At 38.2% G+C, this 21606-nt stretch overlaps 1 long non-coding RNA gene across 3 annotated transcripts; it reads left to right on the top strand.

Annotated features, from left to right (window-relative positions):
• Positions 1-14010: 14010 nt before the first annotated feature.
• LOC110884947 lies at positions 14011-18483 on the top strand. Of its 3 annotated transcripts, none has more exons than XR_004870232.1 (10): positions 14011-14289; positions 14396-14500; positions 15068-15276; positions 15500-15597; positions 15678-15781; positions 16039-16127; positions 16401-16478; positions 16574-16625; positions 16719-18248; positions 18367-18483. It is a non-coding gene; the product is annotated as an uncharacterized LOC110884947 (long non-coding RNA). The 3 variants fall into 3 exon arrangements; XR_004870233.1 differs by having other exon boundaries at positions 14411-14500; positions 16028-16127; XR_002561739.2 differs by having other exon boundaries at positions 14411-14500.
• Positions 18484-21606: the final 3123 nt, after the last annotated feature.

Genomic DNA, 21606 nt, shown 5'->3' on the forward strand with positions numbered 1-21606 from the left:
TTGAGTTGTAGAATGAATCGGGAATAAATCATATGTAATTAAAATAACATGTTGATCATTAAAAGTTTAAAACCCAATAAATAATAATAAGGTAAATGATACTATGAGAGACGATTAAATAGGAAGTTAGATTTGGTTAACAAGGATAGGACGCAATATAATTATCACATGTGACAAAATTTAAAAATAAAAGGAATGGTATTTTGGTCAATTTTATCAAATCTTGTAGGTCCCTCGCGGAGGATGAGGTTAAACCTTAACCTTGTTATATTAACACACTAGCAAGTGCGGAATCCAAGCTAGAGTGCAACCGAGTTGAGACAAGTATAAACACAAGACACACAAGGTTCACCGATTAACACCACTTGTATTAATGCGAATGAAGGTTCCGGTTACAAGCACAATGTTTACAAATCAGTTTTGTAAACTCTCTCTAAGTGTGTGTGTTCTTGACAGAATACTCTCTCTATCTCTCGAGTCTATCTTTCTGTCTGTGTCACACTGTCTTGAACACACTGCATGGGTGTATATAACCAACACAGATTGCATGCTTCGAAGGATAAGATAGTCAGGTCGAAGGATCATCTATCGACCAGAATCATACCGAAGGATCCATACATACCTCGAAGGATGATGTATCCTTCGAGGTCCATCTGTATCCATCAAAGGTTGTCTTTCGAGGTGATCGAAGGATATAAACCATCCTTCGATCACATCCTTCAAAGCAAACAAACTTACATACTTATTGTTGACTGTTTGGCCAAGTCAAACCAGGAGGATGGTTGACTTGGTCAAACTTACACGTTTAACAACAGACATCGTTTAATACCGACACGATACAGAATACAGACAAAGTACAGACACAAGTGCACCAACAAACTCCCCCTTGGCTGTAGCTTTGTCTCGATCTTGATCATCTTTGATCTTCGTGTCTTCAGGACTCTGATGTCCTTTCAAGTCTTCAATGTCGGAGGATCTTCAAAGTCTTCACATCTTGAAAGCAGAAAGTGTATCAACAAACTACCCGTATCATGTAGGAAGTGTGTTGACAAACTCCCCCTTAACATAAGCTCCCCCTTGAGTTATGCTCGTGAATGACTTGATCTTCAAAGCTTAAGATCCTTGTGGTGTTGACGATGGTCCGCGGCAACTCGATCATCTTCATCTTTTGAGTGCCTTCATGTCGTGTCTCCATTCCGAAGCTTATCATCGACCATGTTCTCCTAGCCTTTAGAATCTGCACATGAAAGAAATCTAAACGCGTAATGAGAACAACTGCTTGGAATTGTTAGCATAAACAAATGACACACGAATGACCATGTCACAATCAAACACCGTCCGAAAGTTTGAAAGTTTAATAAATTTCTCAATTTTAGATTTAACTTTCAAAGCTTGCAAATTTCGACCGTTTATGAAGATTTTGTCAATTCGGTTTTCGTTCAGGTTTCAGGTAACGAAGACTCGAGCTCCAACATCGTACGATCGAAAATAAAATAGAAATAAAATCTTTTTGGCTTTTATAAAGTTTATATTAAAACTCACCTAAAATCTTTTTGGGATTTTTGAATAAATTAAGAGATAACAATTTTAATATCCTTTGAGTGTTATCAAACGACATCACCGCTAATGTCGTGCTGATATGCACCAAACGACGAAACTGTTTAAAGTAAAACAATAAAAGTTAAGCAGTAAATAAATATATACAGACATTCTTTTTGCGAGTTTCGAGGGTAAGAGAATCATATCAGTGTACGGTCATGTGAAAACACTCTTGTTGTTCAGTTAGTTAACATTAAAATAAGCATCCTATAACAATTATCGGTATTGTTGTCCACTTAAGCTCAACTTATCAGATGTAATCATGGCGAGGGGATACGTTAAGGTATGATTTATACTTACCGACCGGTGTTCATCCACATCACGACACATTCCCGTATCAAGGTATGCACGAGAATTCATCTTACCGGTGAGTATACCGATTATCATCTGTTTGACCGTATAAGCTGTGAGATACTCACTTATTTTGATTTGAAAACAAGCCCTATGTGATATAATCACTTATTGATGAGGAACTTGATTTTCATATGCATGAGGGCACAGGAGCAAGTCCGTGAACAGGTTAGTACTTCCGTACAGCAGAGAGACGAACTTGACTCCCGGATAAATGTGATATTTTATCACTTATTTGTTTGGACATGTGATTGTTTATCACTTATTGAGGTCGAATGCAGTATGTAATATGTACACGTATGTGTAGTATCATGGAAGATCTAGACTTGCGTCCCTGTTATTTTTCGGTAAAAGATACAACCATGATACCCAAATGATAAGCAGCATAAAGACCGAATATCTCAGAACCTCGGCAATCTATCAAACGAAATTTCGGTACTAAGACCATATGCCAATGAATGGTTCCCACCTGGTCTTCAGTCGATTTAAGTTTATATCACCCTGCACACTTTAAAATGATTGTGAGCCTACCGATACATCTTATATAGAGCTGCTTATCGTTTTTCATTTAAGGTTTAAAGAGGTTTGGATAGACCACTGATGTACTATCATTTTCTCTTTTGCTCGCCAGGAAACTCATTTTTGTTTTTCTATTGTTTTTGAAATTTTTCGATGTTTTTGGATTTTCCGATTTTTGGATTTACTCCCCCTAAAATCAATAAACTAAGACAAATTTAAAACACAAAGGTATTTACAAAAATGATTTTCCGATGTTGGTTTACTCTTGCTTGACCTTAATGCCGTTTACCAATAATAAAAAGTCAAATCTTGATTTGTCAAATGCTTTGGTAAAAAGGTCGGCACGTTGGTCATCGGTGTGGACCTTAACAACATCGATTAGCCTTTTCTCAAAGCAATCACGTATGAAGTGATATTTGCTTTCGATGTGTTTGGTCTTTGAGTGCTGCACAAGATTTCTACTGATCTGTAAAGCAGCAGAATTATCAACGTAAATAGGAGTAGTTAGGAATTCAAAACCGTAGTCCCGCAATTGTTGTTGGATCCAAAGAACTTGGGAGCAACAACTTGAGGCAGCAATGTATTCAGCTTCGCATGTTGATGTAGCGACGCACGTCTGCTTCTTGCACTGCCATGTGACTAGGCGATTTCCTGACATTCAGCCGTTGTGGATTTGCCGTCGATTTTGCATCCGCCATGATCAGAATCACTGAATGCGATCAAGTCAAAGTTATTATCCCTAGGGTACCATAGACCGGTGTCAGGGTAACCCTTCAAATAACGAAAAATCATTTTTACAGCTGCAAGATGTGAGACCTTCGGGTTGACTTGATATCTGGCAAGCAGGCACGTTGGGTACATTATGTCTGGCCTTGATGCTGTGAGGTACATAAGAGATCCGATCATTGCGCGGTAGTATGAGGGGCTAACAGCTTCACCCTTCAAATCTGGAGTAATTCCGTGATTTTATGGCAGTGGGGTACCAATGGGCGTTGCATCAGACATCTGGAACCGGCTCAAGATGTCACCAACATATTTAGTCTGATGGATGAATATCCCAGACTCAGTTTGTTGCACTTGTAGGCCCAAGAAGAAGGTCATTTCCCCCATAGCAGTCATCTAGAATTTATCCTGCATAATGCGCTCGAAATTCCTACACAAAACATCATTAGTAGAACCAAAAATAATATCATCAACATATACCTGTACCAGAAGAAGATCTCCATCTTGTTCTTTGATGAAAAGAGTACAGTCGATAAGACCTCTTCGAAAACCGTTCTCCAGCAGATAGGTGGATAAGGTTGCATACCAAGCTCGTGGTGCTTGATGAAGACCATAGAGAGCTTTGTTGAGCAACCAAACCCGATCGGGATGGATAGGATCTTCAAAACCTGGGGGCTGTTCGACGTATACCTCTTCTTCAACCACACCATGTAAGAATGCACTTTTGACGTCCATCTGGTAGACCTTGAATCCTTTGAATGAGGCATAAGCCAGAAAGATCCGAATTGCTTCCAGGCGTGCAACAGGTGCATAGACTTCGTTGTAGTCGATTCCTTCTATCTGTCGAAAACCTTGAACGACTAAACGTGCTTTGTTCCGAATAACCACTCCACGGTCGTCTTTCTTGCATTTGAAGACCCATCGAGTGCCAATTTTCTTGTAGTTCTCAGGTTTTTCAACAAGCTTTCAAACACCAAGCTTTTGAAAATGCTGCAATTCTTCCTGCATGGCTTCAACCCAAGCACTGTCTTTCAACGCTTCTTTCCACGATTTTGGTTCTTCTTGTGACACGTAACACGCGAAGGACCAGTCATTCTGAAGACCAGATTCTCTTATAGCTGAATACAAACCAGCATTCCGGTTGTTTCTCAGCTGATTACGCGTCTGCACACCGCGATGGACATCTCCTATAATATTCTGCTGGGGGTGGGTATCATGAATCCTCATTTCAGGATTTTCTGGCACACGTGCATTGATACCCAAATTGTTAAGATTAAGATCAACAACCAACTCTACACCAGGAATGTGTGTAGAAGTGGATGCATTCCCTTCAGCAGTGTCTACATTCTGCATATGAGGTGTATCAACAGAGGCACCTTGAACAGGAGCAACTGGAGCCGAAGATCCTTCAGCTGCATCATGATATTCATCATCTTCAGAAGATTCATTATAATCAGCAGCATCTTCATAAACCACATTTTGAACCATATTGTTGACAGACGAAGAAGCTTGAGGGTCAACAACAATAGGTCTAACCAAAGGCGAGACAGCAGCGTTGTCACTTTCCAACAACATCCTAGCCGCTGCTGACTCTTCGTCAAAGGTTGGCAGATTGAATGAGCCAAATAGTCCATCATAATCGAACATCCACGGATCACCCGGAGCCCTTTGAACCCTCACTTCACTCCATAGCTCAATCTTTTTGGTAGCCAGATTCCAAACACGAAAATTCGGAGTAGCATATCCAAGGAAGAAACCCTCGATAGCTTTCGCTCCAAACTTTCCATCCGGCTCAATCATAGTACATGGAGCACCAAACGGTTCTAGGTAAGAAAGATCCGGTTTCCTTTTCTGAAGGAGTTCGAAGCAAGTTTTGCCATGTCTCTTTACTGTATGAACTCTGTTTAACGTGTAGCATGCAGCCGATACAGCTTCCCCCCAGAATTGAATAGGGAGTTCCGACTCTACTAACATTGTTCTTGCAGTTTCTATAATCGTTCGATTCTTCCTCTCCGCAACACCATTTTGTTGTGGAGTATAACGAGAACTGTACTCATGAAGAATGCCTTTAGAAGTACAAAACTCATCCATAACTTGATTCTTGAATTCGGTTCCATTGTCGCTTCGGATCCTCTTCACTTTCAATGAATAGAGATTCTCCAACATTGTAAGAAGATCCTTGAGGATGCCAGGAGTTTGACTCTTGTGTGCCATGAAGGATACCCAAGAAAATCTAGAATAATCATCAGTAACAACTAGACAATAAGCATCTCCGAATGTTGTCTTGTGTTTCATAGGTCCAAAAAGATCCATATGAAGACGTTCGAGAGGCATGCTGACAGTGTTGATTTTCTTCAAAGGGGGAGACTTCTTTGTTTGCTTCCCTTTTTGGCATGAGACACAGATATCTTGTAAATGAAAACTTCTCACAGGCACACCATTCACAAGATTATTTTTCACCAAATGGTTCATCTTTCTCAAGTGAATGTGTCCCATTCTTCTGTGCCAAGATATAGACTCCTTTTCCGTAGCTTTCGAGACAAAGCAAGTGACTTGTGCAGATGTTGTAATCGCTTGGCTCATGTCGAGAATATAAAGATCATTAACTCTCGGAGCCGATAAGAGAATCCATTCTTGTGGAATTTTGAATCCAGGTTTCAGCACATAGCAGCCGGCATCATCAAAATGCACTGAGAACTTTTTATCGCAGATTTGCGACACGCTGAGAAGATTATGATCAATTTGCTTAACATAATTGATCTTATCGAAGCACACAAAACCATTTGAGATACTTCCCTCTCCAGTGATGAATCCGCCTTTGTCTCCCGCAAATGCAACATACCCTCCTCTAATATTTCTCACGTCGTATAGGAGCCGTAAGTCGCCAGTCATGTGCCTGGATGCTCCACTATCAACAATCCAGTGACTATTAATAGTTCCTCCTAGAACACCCTGCACATGTCATTTAAAAACATCAGTTGAGAATGGGGACCCAAGCCTTAGTGGTCTTGGGTCGTCCCTGAGCATCACGAAACGTGATATCAATCTCTTGATGGTTTTCAAGAACAACTGCTCCTCCTGAATTGTCACCCGCCTTAGGTAACCAAGTTGGTTTTCGCTTACCAGTTTTTGAAGATTCTGGTTTTACAGGTTGTGACACACTTGGTTCCCTTCGAACTGTTTTAACTTCAGATTTCAAAGCTTTTTCAACAGTTTTCATGTTCTTACGTCGTTGTTTAGTTTCTTGTTCTTTTACAGTTCGTTTATCATGTTTAGGTGAAACTGACCTATGTTGGGGGTGACCTTTTTCAGGTGAAGATTTCTCAACAAACTTTTCTTTTGGAATGTTTGGGCAATTTTTAATGATATGCCCAAATTCCCCACATTTAAAACATGTTCTCCTTTCAACAAATTTCGGAGAACTTGATTGACCATGGGATGTCGAGCTCGTGGAACCAGAGGTACTAGCCTTTTCATCACACCCATTTGTATGTTGAGTGTAATTGTTATCACTGTTACGTTTTAAGATTGTGACTTGTTTTACAAAATCAGTGTTAGATTTGTTTTCAAAAGTTTCAATCTTATCAGTACCCTTGGATGACACGAACTTGACATCTTTTGCTTTCTTTTGAAATCGAGCTCCTTTTGTTTCAGACTTCATCTGAGAGACTTTATGCTTTTGAGCTCGTTTGACTGGTTGGTTACCATTAGAAGCACTAGGTTGTTGAGTGGTTGAAGATTTTTTATTACCAAACTGTTTTCTAATCTCAGCCTTAGGAATTGGATCACATTGTGTTACAACAATTCCCGGAAGTGTTTTTCCCAAAAATTTGTTTGTGTTGTCTTCAAAGACTTTATCAATCAAAGATTGATTTACATTTTTAATTGGGAAAACGTGATCTGAGTAGATTTTATTATCTCCAACCAATGTATACAACACATTACTGCTTTTAACAGTAGACACACATGTCTTATCAACTTTGACAGGATCAATCACTTGCTTCTTAACAGATGGGACATCAGGAGTATCAGGATCACAAAGAATGTGATTCTCTCGTGGAATAACTACTCCTTTCATCTTGTTAAGTGATTTATCCTGATCACCTACATCCACTTCTGATTCATCATCCGATGTCTCATAGTCCTCGATAATTGGAGGACTTTGCTTCATGGATGATGAAGTTTCTTGTTGCTTAGAGGATGTGTTTGAAGAATTGTCCGGTTTGAACCCTAGGCCAGTAGCAAATTCCTCAACATCAAGAGGCACACTGGGTTCATACCGAGGCATTTCCTCCTCATCAGGCATCTTGGTATAATTATTCATCAAAGGGGGTGGACATTTCTTATACCCTATGCCTTTCTGATTTCCCTTCGGTTGTTGAACATCGATGATGTGATCAAGCACAAATTGGGAGTTAGAATAACTCTCCAATTTTTGTTTGATCGCATCATGCTCGCATTGGGCAATGGCTAATTGCTTCTTAGTTTCTTCCACAATGTTAATGTATTCATTTATACTTACTTGCTTGTGGTAAACTACTTTGTTCACTTCGGACACATTTTTCTTTAATGTTTCAATTACTGATTTAAAATCTTTTTCGTTCCGAGTTAAAGCCATATTTGCCTCTTTGCATTTGGAAAGTTCAATAACCAAATTTTGATTATGACTATGAAGCTTTTCTAGTTCAAGCTTCATTTCAGCACAGGATTCACAAACACTAGGAGCAGGAGGTTCAGAATTTACCTGACTCGAAGAGGCTGACACATTTGTCATAAAAGCAGTTTGAAAAGAAAAAGATCCGTCTTCAGAAAAGAACTTTTCCATTTCCCTGGATGTAGTAGCAGCCTTCTTGATCAGAATTGATTTCTGTCATATGAGATCATCAGCTTCATTCAATAAATCCTCAACACCAGAACCTGCTTCCTCCTTCACATCAGACTCTGATTGATTATTCCCAGAAACAGAGCCTTCTTCATCAGAACTTCCAGAATAACCAGAACTGTCATCACTTTCAGAAGACTCTTCTTTATGAACATGCTCGATAATCTTTGCATAACAAGTTGTTCCACTTCCCTGATCACCTTCACCAAACTGCACAGACCAGTCACATCCCTCATCAGCTTGAACAGCCAAAGCCCGATTGGGATTTGAAGTTCCCGGCTGGCCTTGATTGTTATTGACTGCCACCATCCTCCTTTCACGGTTTTCTTGCTGGTCATTCACATTTGTAGTACTCGTCTGGTTTCTGAAAGGGTTGTGATTGCCTTGTTTTGTTGGTCGAGTGCACTCTCGTTTGAAGTGCCCTTTATTACCACAATTGAAGCATGTAACAGCGTTAATATCAAACCCATACTTCGTATCTTTCTTTCCTTCCAACGAAGTTCTTCCAGTTCGAGCCATGAAATCTTTTGCCCTTCTCACTGCACTAGCAAACGCCCACTTGATATCCATCAACTCCATTTCTTCCTTGTCGATCTGTTGATAATCTTCATTGGTCATGTTGATGTTTCCAGGCTGACCTGCTACCAAACCACAGTAAGCACTGACCATTGTATTGATAATTTCCATATGCTCCTTAGCAACTTCAATGCTGAGGTGTGAAAGGTTTGAATTATCGACTCGAATTGTGTTAGGGTGTTGAGGTTGAGGATTGTTTGTATAATGAGCCTGCTGTTGTTGTTGTGATGGTTGGACTTGTGGTTGTGTTGGGACGGGAATGTAAGACCTTGGATCAAAAGCCGGAGCAGCAGTTGATTGAGGAAACGGAAGAGAACTTGTGTTGGACACAAATGCAGTTTGTAGTTTAGGTTGCTGAGCTGCAGCGGATCTTGCCAAAGCATCGAAGCCTGGAAGGTACATTTCTGTATTCTGAGGAGCGGGAGCTCGCTTTGCTTTCCTGATTTCTTCATCATTTTTATGCTCCAGCTTCTGAATGAACTCATAGATGTTAACCGTGTCTAGAGTTCCAGTATGCTTCAACAATTCAATAAAAGAACTCCAATTTGGAGGTAAGGCGTCAGCAAACCTATTCACCATGTCTTGTTGAGTAGAGACAACCCCATAAGCACACATTTCACTAATCAGATGATAGAAACGTGTTGTCATATCATTTAGAGTTTCGTTTTCCAAAAATTGAAACGATTCAAACTCTTTCTTTAACAAATCATGACGAGACTTTCGAGTAGCTGCATTGCCTTCTCCTCTAGCAACTAATGCATCCTACAATGTTTTCGTGGTCTTGCAGTAGGAGAATTGATGATAGATATCTTTGTTGAGTGCTTGTGTAAGTGTAGCAAAAGCCTTTTTCTCCAATTCATAAGCCTTCTTGTCATTTTCGAGCATGTTAGCATAACCTTCTGAAGTGGACGCTGCAACCTCAAGATTAGCATTGAATGCATTGATGAAACATGTCCAAAGATCGGTGCTTTGCCCTTGAACATACGTGTGAAAGCGGTTTTTCCATGAGGGAAAGTCGTTCATATGGTTCAACTTTGGTGGACGATTGTTGCTGCCCGTTTCGCTTTCACTAATCAAAAGATTTTGAATGCTTTGACTTTGATTGGATACCAAAGCCCATTGACTTGGACTGATTGATGGCGGTGGAAACATACTTTTTGCCCAAGCTGCAGCAGAGGTTAGCTCTTGACTAGATTGTGAGTCAATACTCCAGTCCCAAGGACTTGTACAACTCATTTTGATGAGATACTAATTGGAAACCTTCACAAACACAAACTGTTAAATTCAAACAAACTAAGATCGAAGGATCAACACCTTGTTCGAAGGATCAACAGTGTTCGAAAGATCACTGTTGAATTTCGAACAACTGATCTCGAAAGATTCACAATAAAAGATCCTTATCTTTCGAACACTGATCTCGAAAGATTCACAATGAAAGATCCTTATCTTTCGAACACTGATCTCGAAAGATTCCCAATGACGGATCCTTATCTTTCGAACACTGATCTCGAAAGATTCACAATGACAGATCCTTATCTTTCGAAAATGTATCCTTCGAATAGATTCCCTGGATCGAAGGATAAGCCTCTGACTGCGAAGGATGGGTCGAAAGATGATTATCTATCGAGCCTTCCTTGGTCGAAAGATGATCTTTCGATATCGAAAGATATCCTTCGATCGCTTCTGACACAGCTGACACAAGGTTGACGGGTAGGTGAAAAGGTGATTGGTTGGTGAACCAACTTTCGGCAGAAGGGATGTTCTGACACTACCTTTCTACCAACTTTGATTTTCAAATAAAATATGCCCAAAATGGCAAATCTTATCAAGAAAGTCCGGTCACCGGAGATAACCGGAATCTTGGCCGGAAATAACCAAAACTTTTAGAACAAGATTTATAAGTTACCCAACCCGATCTTGAACACACCCGGTTAGTTTTGAACACGTTTTTGTGTTTAAAAATGCAAGAAAACCACCAAAAACGGGTACTAAACCAAGTGTCCAAACACACCAAGACTTGAACAAACCCGGTTTTAACAAGGTAAAGAGCCACGGCTCTGATACCACTTGTAGGTCCCTCGCGGAGGATGAGGTTAAACCTTAACCTTGTTATATTAACACACTAGCAAGTGCGGAATCCAAGCTAGAGTGCAACCGAGTTGAGACAAGTATAAACACAAGACACACAAGGTTCACCGATTAACACCACTTGTATTAATGCGAATGAAGGTTTCGGTTACAAGCACAATGTTTACAAATCAGTTTTGTAAACTCTCTCTAAGTGTGTGTGTTCTTGACAGAATACTCTCTCTATCTCTCGAGTCTATCTTTCTGTCTGTGTCACACTGTCTTGAACACACTGCATGGGTATATATAACCAACACAGATTGCATGCTTCGAAGGATAAGATAGTTAGGTCGAAGGATCATCTATCGACCAGAATCATACCGAAGGATCCATACATACCTCGAAGGATGATGTATCCTTCGAGGTCCATCTGTATCCATCATCTGTATCCATCGAAGGTTGTCTTTCGAGGTGATCGAAGGATATAAACCATCCTTCGATCACATCCTTCGAAGCAAACAAACTTACATACTTATTGTTGACTGTTTGGCCAAGTCAAACCAGGAGGATGGTTGACTTGGTCAAACTTACACGTTTAACAACTGACATCGTTTAATATCGACACGATACAGAATACAGACAAAGTACAGACACAAGTACACCAACAAATCTTCTTCCTTATTCTAGCTTCAAAACCCATCATTTTTTATAATATAAAAACCACTCACAATCACTTACAACAACTTTTTATAATATAAAAACCACCCTCAAAGAAATTGATGAAAGGGATTTGAATGCTATAAGCAGTTCGTCAAAATATTTATAATTGAAATGTATGTATTTGATAATCAACAGACTAAAAACGGTAACACATAAGCTCGTAGATTAGAAGTCCAAAATCTTATTAATTTCTACAAAATACAAAAACTGCTTAGGTTTAATTCATCACAGTTTGTTCATAATATTAGACATTGTACATGTATAAATATACGTATGTGGTCATGAATACATTTCATTTCTTGTAGGAACCTTTTTCCCCTATACGCTTGCATTTGGTCATGGTGCTCATAAGCTTGGTAAGATTTTGGAATTACCGAATGAGATTCTCAAGCCCCACTTACGATTCAGTGAAGTTGTAGAACATGAAGATTTAGCAAAAATAGGGTCAGCAATTCTTGAAACAACCCGAACATGACACGAAAAAAAGGTTTTGGGTCGATGAACACAACCAGTTTAAAATGGGTCGTGTTCGGGTTGACTCGTTTTAAAAAGGCCGGTTTAGGTTGACCCATTATCCCGTTTTAGTATTTTGGAAAAAGAAACAAACTTTTATAGTTTATTTTTGTTTTTTCCGTTGTCCATTTTACATGGTTAGTCATAAATAATGTTTGGTTTATCACACCATATTATATACTTGTCACATTCATATTCACCATTAAACACACTACTAATAACCCGCTCAAACCAAGCAACACGCTTATAACTCGTCAACATGTGTCACTCATTTAAAAAGATAGGTTAAATGGGTTGTATTTGGGTTGACCCGAATTTATGTTTGTGCGTGTTAGGGGTGAAATTTTTGACATAAATAACAATAAGGGTCAGGTGCAGGTCACATATCTACCTCCCAACCCGATACGACTGACACCCATATGTAAAAACACTATTAAACTGTATAGTTAGTCCAGTCTACCCTATAAAATCAGTTTGTATAAATAAGTTTTTACAATTTAACATATAAATATGAATCAAAGAATTTAAACTATAAGATCAGTTTGTATAAATAAGTTTTCATAATTTAACATCTAGATATGAAACAAAGAATTTGAACTACAACAATCTTCATACATGCTGCATCTCCTCTCCCTTACTCAACCCGACAAGCGAGGGAATCGTTTTCACCCATCAGGGGTAAAGAGCTGATTAGGAACAAAAACATATCTTACGCAATATACACATGAAGAAGGAATTATACGAAATGGACGGAAACCAGAAAGCAGGTAAATATCTGGTTTACCTATTGGTCGGCCTTCTAATGCAAACACAAGCCTCCTTTCTCGTGTAGGCACCCGACTGGGTGCACTAGACTGTCCATGCCCTTGCGAGGACTACGGGTACAACAACAACAAAAATGACAACCATACCCAGTATATCCCACAAACAACAACGACAGACCTTGCCTCCATCCCTAAGGATAGAGAGGCTGCTTCTAGAGAGATCCCCAGCTCCAAACTTGTGAGGACTACGGGTCTGGATCGTTATTGGTAGCACTAATAGCCGGAGTTAAGTCTGCTATCAAATATATACATTTTAAGATTAGTTTTTTTCAACTATCTGTATCTACTTGTGGAACCATTTTTCTGTTTATTAACGTGAAATTTTTAGAGGCTTTTAAAGATTTGGTAAAGAGTTTTTGGTTTGCTCAAAATTGAAATTCGGGATTTTTGGTCCGAATCTTGTTCTGTAACTTGGATCAAGTGTCGGACGTAACTAAAATTTCAATTTTTTAGAGCATGATTCGAACATAATCCCATGCTAGCCAAAGAAATTATCCAATTAAGATTAATAAATGCTAATTATCAATTTTCCAAAAAACGTAAGGTAACGATCATACCTCAAACAATCAATCTTGAATCTAAAGCATAGAAAAACGTCATATCGATGCATCAAATGGAAGCAAATAATTATATAGAAATCAAACGCCATGCGTTACAAGTCTTCAAGGTTTTTGCCTTCTGCTGTTACCAAACCATAGATCAGAACATTTGGATTTGGTAATTGTCTGAACCCTAGATCCACATTGACGGAACTTAGTGAGCTTAAATAGAAGGGACTTTGGCTAGTTTGAACCAGGTTTGAGCTTCTCTATTTGGGAATTCAATCCTAAATCAAGCCCTAAACAAAGAGGAATGGACTCCGAGCCCAAGTTTTCCTAGATTCCAACTAAGCCACAAACGGGCCAATTGAATATACCAAACAATACATCTTCTCAACTTGGGCCTGTAATTGCTTCGGTTGAGAAAAAGAAAACCCTAACATATATCTATCTATACATATATTTTTATGCAAACCATACAAGATAACTATACTAATCACATAATGCACAAAGTGGTCTTCCCATATTTTACTTTGAATCCACGTATACCTATATATATACATATATCTATACTACTTTAATAAGCATATAGGAAGGGTAAGAATGGTCATTTGCCATTGTACAACCATTTGAAGCCCATTGTACAAGCATTTAAGCATGAATGTGTTGAAACTTTCTTCAGCAGCATAGAACAATAACTGGGCGGCAAAACAATTTTTGGGCGGCCAGAGCTGGATTCAATTTTTGAATCTGTTTATTCATCCCCCATCCCAAGACACTTTTTCTGTTCCTATTGTTTCTTCTTCCAAGAGAAACCCTTAAACACAAACCCTCCCAACCATCTTCTCCACCAATTCTGTTACTACCCTTTCTTGAGAAACCCTAAAACACAAACCCTCGCATCCATCTTCTCCACCGATGACACCACCAGCCACCGTCGAAACCATCTTCTTCTCTTAAAGAGCCGATGATCTTGGTAAGTTACGATTCTTCTTTCCACATATGATTTTGCTTTGGTGATTTATGAGGGTGCGTTCTAATTTATCTTTGTTTTAGCAAATAAGTTTATAAACAGTTTCTAGGGTTTGTTGTTTTAGGACAAAATCATGGCTGGTTCTCCTTAACATACCCTCTGTTAGCCTTTACTGATGCCAGAGAGTAGTCCATTGATGATGATGAGTTCTTCGGTGAGTATTTCCCTTTTTCATTCTTCATAAATTCTTCGATGCACATGGTTCTTTGCTGATTTATTGAATCTAGACTGTAATTTTTGTGTTTGATTGTATAAATTTGTTATAATTTGCGTTTGTTGTTAGCAAATTTTGGATTTTGTAGGTTCGTACTTTTCTAGGGTTTCAAAATATTCAACTCATTTCTATCTCTGAATTTATCTGATTAGTATGTCGATGCATTACTGATAAGAGGTGGGTTATGATATGAATACAGCCAAAATATATAGGAAATAACATATTGGTTGGTATAATCACCTGTGTTTGTGTCATGCTTTAATTACGATGGTAATTGGTCAGGATTTTAACTTTAATTGGTAGGTAGAATTAGGGTTTGAATTTTATGATTAACCGAATTTCTCTAGATAGAATTAGGGTTTGATATTCCTACAGTGTAATCTGTTTATGCAGCTTTGATTTAACATTTGTTTATTCAGCTTTGATTTAACAATTCTTATTGCTGATAACCTAACTTTAAACTGTGTGTTTGAAATTTTGCTGATGAATGTTATGTAACGATATCAGCTGCTTCAATGAAGAGTTGTTGTGTTATATGGCTGCTGATGCTGGTGATGGTTAGTAAGACCTGTCAGTCAGAACCCTCACCCGCACCTCCGACGGAAAACGACACGAGATGGGAACTACTTGAAGCCGCTGCTAACCGGATTCACATTGAGGATGGGTCTATGACAAGTATACCACCAGGAGAGCATCACTACTACTTGTGGAATCCTGTAAGTGTTCTTTTAATGGGACTTTGCCTCGCAAATGTATTTGTTAAAAAAATAATAATAAATGTAGTACAGTCAAAGCCACAAAGCTATTTAATACAAACTATTGTTCGTATAAAACTATGTAGCCATCATCTTTTAGAACAATAGAATCTGTTTTTAATAGCTTTTAATTACGCATCTCATTATCTTGGTGATTAATATGTGCTGCCGTATAAATATTCAGGAACATTTTATTCAAACGAGCCGTGGGTCCTCATCTATTTTTGTGTACCGAGACCAAGAAAAACCACCGTTGATTACATATCCATGCAGCTTTAAACCGTTAGCAACTCAAAATTTTTCATTCCCTTCATGTTATTCTATGGTTTTTGGGTCTAATTAACGTTTAATTTTGTCAACAGATATGCTGTGTTTTCAAGGACTATTCTTCTGTCCCGAAGCAGCTTCATTGCTCCTTCATAATTTCTGCATTTATCACATCAGTCCCCCTCCCCCTGGACACGAGGTCTGTGAACGTGCTATTTTGTATTTACGGTTTAATTATGACCACGTAATATTCAATAATCAAGTTCTGATATTCACATGTTTTGAATGTTTGAGAGATCATGTTTATTATGGAGAATATTAATTTTATGTGCCCCTGTAAAGTTAATAATCAGATAATCACATGTTTTGAGTGTTTGACAAATTAAAATTAAAATTTTAAAATTATATTATTAACGTAAAAATTCTCTTCTTGGACTTATACAAGAGTCGTTTCAGTTAGGAGCAGCAGCCATATGTCCTGATGATCCGGTTCTGTCTGTGGAGGATCTTTGTGGTTAGATTCTCGAGGTCCTTCACTATTTTAGGTAAGACATTTATAGTTGATCTTGGTAATAATGTTTTTTTTTTTTAATTTAGAGTAAAATGTCATTTTCGTTCATGTGGTTTGGCCAGTTTTGCGACTTTTGTCCAAAGGTTTGTATTTCCGTATCTCGACCCAAAGGGCAATTCGGTCTTTTTCAGGGGTATTCGGTCTATTTACATAAAGTAAAAAAAGCCCGAATTGCCCTTCAAGTTAGCAAAAAAGAGGGAAATACCATTGGATGGGATGCAGTAAGTTTGATCTCTCTGTTTTTTAGATCTAGATGCGGAAAAAAAACCCTTTAGACGGAGGACCCTCTTTTCTTGAAAAAGCTCTAGATTTCTTCAGAAACACGGTAAGCATCTTCTTTCTCAATGTATTGAAATCATATGGATTCATGTACAAAGTTTGGGTATGATTATGTGCAAGCTTGTACTCTGAATGTTACAGGAACCAAGCTATTGTCACAGGTCTACTTGAGGAGTTTGAGACAATCTTTGATGTAAATATGCTCTTCTGGTTTTTCTTTACTTTAATCATTTTTAAAATGTAACTGTGGAAGTTTAGTTATTTATCCGTTTCCGTTGTGGTTCAGGATTATGCTATGCTCGAATGTTGTACATCGGCAGATTCTTGGATAGACAATAGTGGGAGCGAAGATTCAGTGGATGATGAACATAAAGTAAACAGTTACCATGATGCTGAAAACGAAGCTGATCAAGAATGCGACGAGGATCCTGAGCATGTACTGAGTGGATTTGAGTTTCTTGACGACCGGTTGAAACAAAACGGTCATGCTGTCATGGTGGTTGCCGAAGGGGCTGGTCAGGATATGATCCCACGAACCGATGAGCAGAAACAAAAGCGAGATGAATATGGGAATCCAGTGTTTTTAGATGTTGGGGTGTGGTTGAAATCGGAGTTGAAGAAATGGTGGAGTAAGGATCATGAGGGTGAGTTGTTTACCGTCAACTATATCGACCCTTCATACATGTTGAGGATCTGATGCGGTTTTAACCATACCAAAGGGCACCCTCTTCCCCTTGTGTGGAATGAATCTTGCTTTTGCCCGTGAGTTAATCGGACCAGCAATGTACTTTGGTCTCATGGGCGATGGTCAGCCAATTGGGCCGTACGATGACATGTGGGCTGGCTGGTGCATCAAGGTATAACGTTTATCTATGTACACATAAAGTGAAAGAATGCGCGGATCGGGTAACATGTCAATATATGGATTATACGATCGGGTAACATGTCAATATATGGATTATTAATGGATTGCTACACCACCCCCTTGCATCATTCATCATGGTTCGCATTGATTAAACCATGACAACCATAGACCTCCTTTCCTTTTTTTAATTTCTCCCTTTCCTTTTCACAAAAATAAATTAAAATAAGAGAATAATGGTTTGAGTGATTACGACACCCTTAGGGTAGTGGTTTTGGATAGATTAAAAGTGGGTGACATGACGCTGATATGAAGGATCATGAGGATCATGATCACAACTTGTACTTTTAAACTTCTAAGGCTAAAGGGTGTGGGGGCATGGTTTGGGTAATTAATGTCACATAGGACCATTAATGCATTAAACCCTTGACTCATCCACCATGGTTGACATGGATTAAACCATGGCAACCATGAGCCACCTTTCCTTTTTCAATATTTCCTTTTCCTTTTCACAAAAATAAATTAAAATAAGAAAATAGTAGTTTGGATCATGACCACACACTTAGAGTGGTGGTTTTGGATGATGGATTAGAAGTGAGTGACATGCTTGAAAAAGAGTTTTTTTTTTTTGCCAAGAATCCCTCTAACCCTTTCTGGAGATGACATGTTCCCATTCAAGCTGAAAAGAAAACAATTTCCAATTCGAATTAGCTTTTCCACTACGATTAATAAAGCTCAAGGTCAAACAATTCCGCACGTTGGTATTTATCTACCGGATTCTGTATTTTCACATGGACAACTTTATGTGGCGTTATCAAGAGGGATTTCAAGACAAAATACGAAGGTGTTGGTACATCTAGCCAAAGATTTTAAACAACGCGAAGTTTACACATCAAATGTTGTCTACCAGGAAGTGTTGCATGATTAATGAACCGCATTGGTATCAAAACGAAGGTAAGTAAGTAGATTTTGTGCCTTGATTGCTTTCAGAAATTACTTTTTTCAAAACACATGTAAGTGTCTAACATTGTTTTTTTTTTTTTTTTTTTTTTTGTGTCGAAATCTGGTACAGTAGAGGAGAAGATACAAGAAAGTCATGAGCGAACGGATGTATTGGTAAAACAGAAAGAGATACAAGAGACTCCCCGTATTTTGTTTTGGTGTTTCATCCAGCTACTTGCTTGTTTTGTACTATTCTTGTTTTTAATTACATTTACTTTCTTGTTTTGTATTCTTCTTGTAGATAGATCACGCTGAAGCTACAGCTAAAAAAATTAACAAAAGTATATCACCAAAAAATTCATAAACTAACAGAAAAACCAGTGCCAACATATCACGAATAAGAAAACTAACTTAAGTACTATACAATATATCACGAGACGACTGATAAACTAACGGTAAACAAGTATCCTGTTGTAAATCGCCACTCCCGCCGCATCGCGCGGGTAAATGGCTAGTGTATATATATATATATATATATATATATATATATATATATATATATATATATATATATACATATATATTTATGCAACCAACATATCCCCTGGCAGCCAAACAGTTCCATGACTATCATTAACTCTTTTACTAATGTTGACTTCTTTACCGGCGTTTATGTTTTGACCAGAGTTGACTATCTGACCATCATTGCTCTTTTTCCTCTTAAATAATAACCAAGTTAGGATCACCCAACAACAATCCAACAAATGACAAGGTAGATCGTTTGAAACAATATTGGAGATACACTAAGACTTGACAAGTATAGATGCGCTAAAAAAATCTTGAACACACTAATCAGACACCTAATCAAACCATGCTAAACAAATTGGAATTTTAAACCCGCTAAACGATCAAAATCTTGTTTGGTAACACTTTAACCGAAACGGGATCTATGTTAACAAAACTTACTAGAGGTAGCAAAAAAAAAAAAAAAAAAAATACTAGTTTTGACTTTTAAATTTGTGAAGTCAAAACTAGATTGATTTTTGACTCAGTCCCAAAGGAGTTCTTTCAGGCCAACATTACTAAAGGTAGCAATTTCTACATGTTTAGTTAAGATAGATTAGGGTTGTATATATTTCAAATGCGTCAAACTAAAGAAATTCAGTACAAGGAAAAACTTAGGTAAACAGTCACACGAAGTCTGTATATTTAGGTCACACAACTTATCAGATCATTTTATTAAACATTTAAATTATTGTTTTAAGAGTATTGTCGTTGTACCCGTAATCAAACTATCAAAGTACAAAAACATAAAAAAATTTGTAGAATAGTTCAACAAGTTATCTTTGTGAGACACAAATATGGCATGAAAATGAGTTTGTTTCCTATTCCATACATTAAATTTTAATTTTAGCTCATTTAATCTCTCTTTTTCAAAATGGTTCAACTCCATGCTAGATTATAAACATGAGTAAATTGCCATTTTAGTCCTTGAGGTTTGGTCCAAATCGTCATTTTAGTTCAAATAGTTGTTTTTCTCCTCTAGGTCCCTCACTTTTCCATTTTCTTGCCATTTTGATCACATTGTCTAATTCAGTCTAAAAATCTGGTTATAACCAGGGGTATTTTTGGCATAACTGTTGTGTAGTGATAACCAGGGATAGTTTACAACATAATTTATAAACCTCATAATAATTTAATGCCAAAAATACCCCTGGTTATAACCTGGTTTTTAGACTAAGTTAGAAAATGTGATCAAAATGGCAAGAAAAAGAAAAAGTCAGGGACCCAGAGGAAAAAAAAAACTATTTGGACTAAAATAGCAATTTGGACAAAAACTCAGGGACTAAAACAGCAATTTACTCTTATGAACATATTATAATTTGGTCTTCGCTATGTATTTATCCGAAAACATCTTACAAGCATGATGTTAGAAAAATAGCCACTGATCAGAAAGTAGTTAGTGAAACGCCACTGTTTGAAATAGCAAACAAATTAATCAGAACCAGAAATAAAGAAATTCCAGAAACAGTAAAACCGGGCTTGTGTTTAACACAATTCCCTTAAATAGATTCGTCGTCTGTTCCCAGGGTACGCCGGTTCGAAGCAGCACCGCGCACTTCCGGACTTGAGCACTTGCCTGAAAAGAACAAGGAGCTGTGTTGTTGCAGAAACTGAGAAGATAGAGAGAAGAGAAGTTATTTCGTATATATCAACTGATCAGCCTAATCTTTGATTTATAGTGCCAGAACCCATAACCGAAATCAGCAAATAAAGACCATATAATGGTCACTAGTGTATATCGGTTACGAAACTGACTGATAATCATGACTGCAGCTGTTAGGATTTGAAAATGAAATAATGATCTCATTCATTCATTTCAGTTTTAAAAAACTGAAAGTCAATAATGATCTCATTCATTTCAGTTTCAAAAACTGGAAGTCAAGAGTGGAAAAACCGCTCCACGCGGACCCGGTTTTTTGGAACTGCATTCGTGTCCGCAGGACGTGCGGGCATACGCGAGTTCAACTAATTCCGGTTCCATTTTTTGCACCCCCCCCCTGCGCACGCGAGGGTAGGACTTGTGGTAAAACATGTCACAAGACTTCAAAGGCTTGGTTAAGGATTCACCTTATAAATAGCCTATCCTTTTGTTCCCACTCCGATGTGGGACAAAGTGGTTTTACCACTTGTGACTTTCCATTCACACTATAATTTCCTAACAATCCCCCATATGAATGGAGGTCGATCTCAGAAACAACATAATTCCTTATTACATTTCAGCAGTTGAGTTTTGCATACGATAGGTAGGTGTTACCCTTTGAACCTTCGCTCATGAAATGCACTTAGCCCACTAGCTCTGAGTAGAACTCGATGTCTTTGAACTCGTATGCCGTTTGTATAGATGACAATGCACTTCACACAAGACTCTTCCTGACAAAGTCAAGTCCTCATAGTTATGTTCGTTATGGTCATGAACATGAGGCCTGGTTCTGCGAGAGCCATTAGGTATTATGCCCCAACAATACCCTTCGAAGCGACCCCACTTCTCTCTCACATAAGTGATTCACTATGTATGGTTACCTTAGTCGAATCATTAAAATCCATAGGCTTAGCCTCACACTTGTCACTTTTAGGAATGGACTAGGAAGTTTATTAATCTTTATAATAAACTACCTTATTAAATGCGTAGGGTTATCCCCCCCACAGTGACCTCGCTTATTCATAAAATTAGGTTTTCCTATTGAACTCAATTCTTGGGATCTCCAGTCTATTGAGTTAGATTTCCATCATATGAACTTCATTTTTCAAGGGCTTCAGTCCCATTCCCATGGACGACTTCTGTACTAACTCTCTACTTAGGCCTTTT

The sequence above is a fragment of the Helianthus annuus genome, chromosome 10, assembly GCF_002127325.2.
Source record: "Helianthus annuus cultivar XRQ/B chromosome 10, HanXRQr2.0-SUNRISE, whole genome shotgun sequence".
NCBI lineage: Eukaryota > Viridiplantae > Streptophyta > Magnoliopsida > Asterales > Asteraceae > Helianthus > Helianthus annuus.